The sequence below is a fragment of the Terrapene carolina genome, unplaced genomic scaffold (genome assembly GCF_002925995.2).
Source record: "Terrapene carolina triunguis isolate 2854851 unplaced genomic scaffold, T_m_triunguis-2.0 Scaffold34236, whole genome shotgun sequence".
In the NCBI taxonomy this organism is placed as follows: Eukaryota; Metazoa; Chordata; order Testudines; family Emydidae; genus Terrapene; species Terrapene triunguis.
In genome coordinates, this window is record NW_020698587.1 from 1 (window position 1) to 2,290 (window position 2,290).

At 63.0% G+C, this 2,290-nt stretch overlaps 1 pseudogene; it reads left to right on the forward strand.

Annotated features, from left to right (window-relative positions):
• The first annotated feature begins 3 nt into the window (after positions 1-3).
• On the forward strand, positions 4-1,991 carry LOC112121935 (annotated as a pseudogene).
• The last annotated feature ends 299 nt before the right edge of the window (positions 1,992-2,290 follow it).

Below are 2,290 nucleotides of genomic sequence, written 5' to 3' on the forward strand. Positions count from 1 at the left end.
GTGGACCTGGAGAGGAAGGAGACCATCTGGCGCCTGCCCAACTTCAGCAAGTTCACCAGCTTCGAGGTGCAGCACGCTCTGGGCATCATGGCTATGATCAAGCTGTACCTGGAGAACCTGATTGAGAGGTCCAACCACACACGGGCCCAGAACGGTGGGACATTTCCATGCCAGGCACCGCTCCCGGGACCCTTCCCTCCTCGTGCATGCCCAGTGTGAGTCCCGACTCAGATCCCCTCCCAGCCCCTGGCAAGGGCTCCGGGGAGCCAGTCAGCCGGGCCAGGGCTCTGCAGGGCAGGGGCCCGGGCAGTTCACACCTTCCAGGCTGGGGGCCCAGGGCAGCTTCTTTGCCGAGGGCTGTTCGTGGCCCCTGCCCAGCATCAGGCCCTGCCCCTGAGGGATTCTCTCCCCTGCCCCTTGTGCCCCATGAGCTGTAAGTGCAGGGAGCTGGGAAGGCCCTGGTGATGCCCCCACAGTCCTGGGGAGAGACCCTGAGCTGGAGCGTGAGCACCAGGGACTGGCTGGCTCAGGGGAGCAGGGAATGGGACACGGGGCCTGTCCCCTCTAGGGGGCTTTCATGGAGTCCCTGGGAGATGCTCTGGAACTACTCCCTACGAAGCCAGTCAGGTTCTGGGGAGCCTCCTCTCTCTGAGCAGACTGTCTTCAGGACAAGAAGCTCACATGGCTTCACCTCCTGGGTCTGACCCTGGAGCCGTCAGCATTCTCTGCCCCTCTGTGCGCTTCCCACAGCGAGTCCTCCCAGGCAGTGTCCTGGGGAAGCCAGAGGGTCCTGCACACACCCCCACTTCGCAGTCAGACGGGACTCTGAGCCAGCCAGTAAAACAGAGGTTTATTAGATGACAGGAACATGGTCTAAAACAGAGCTTGTAGGTACAGAGAACAGGACCCCTCAGCCGGGTCGATTTTTGGGGGCAGTGAGCCAGACACCCATGTCTACACTCACTCCTAGTCCCCAGCCAGCTCCAAACTGAAACCCCCTCCAGCCCCTCCTCCTCTGGGCTTTTTCCTTTCCCAGGCCAGGAGGTCACCTGATTTCTTTGTTCTCCAGCACCTTTAGCATCCCCTTGCAGGGGGAAAGGGCCCTGGCCATTAGTTGCCAGGAGACAGAGTGCCGCCCATTTATGCACACTGGCCCTTTGCTCTGCAACAATCTCACCCCCTAGAGACTTAAGAAATGCATAGGGGAAACTGAGGCACCCCTACAGTATTGAGAGGAAACATTAAGAACAGTCCCACTCCGTCACAGGGGCGCTGGCTCCGATCCGACTCCAGGGCAGGGACTGGCTGCCTCAGGGGCAGGCAATGGGACCCACTGACCCCTGTCTCCCCAGTGCCCCCTGAGGTGACCGTGTTCCCCAGAGGCCCTGTGGAGCTGGGCGAGCCCAACGTCCTGATCTGCTTTGTGGACAAGTTCTTCCCGCCGGTGCTACACCTCACGTGGCTGAAGAACGGGCAGGAGGTGACGGGGGCGTCTCCGAGACCGACTTCTACCCGCGCCAGGACAACTCCTTCCGCAAGTTCTCCTACCTGCCCTTCCTCCCCAGCCCGGGTGACTTCTACGACTGCCGGGTGGAGCACTGGGGGCTGCCCGAGCCCTTCACGAAGCACTGGGGTGAGGCTGGTGCGCCTGGGGACCCCGCTGGGCACAGGGCTGGGAGCCAGGGTTCTATCCTAGCTCTGGGAGGGGAATGGGGACTAGTGGGTCAGAGCAGGGGGGCTGGGAGCCAGGACTCCTGGGTTCTATCCCAGCTCTGGGAGGGAAGGGTGGGAACAGCCCCCCTCACTCCATGGCCTGTCCCTCCCCCGCTCTCTCCAGAAGTCCAGGTGCACACCCCTGTCCCTGAGACCACAGAGACCCTGGTGTGCACCCTTGGCCTGGCTGTGGGCATCATCAGCATCATCGGGGCACCATCCTCATCATCAAGGGCATGAAGATGAACACCGCCTGCAACCCGCGGGGCCCCTTGTGAGTAGCTGCTGCCCGGGGAGGGCACCCGCTGCACCCACAGGCCCTGGGCCCAGACAGCACCCACTATGTCCCCCCAGCCAGCCACAGCCCCTGGGACCACCCAGCCCCCTCCCCGTGTCAAAGGAAGACTCCCTGGGGGTGCCAGGGAGTGGCCCTGATCCCTGCCAGCTTCGCGTCGGGGCCCAGGGCTCCTGGTAACTGACCCTCTTTGCCTTCGTGAGACCCACTCACACACACCACCGCGCTGCCCCCAGTGTCCCTGCTCTGCTCTCATCAGTGCCAGCTGCTGTACCCAGCCCC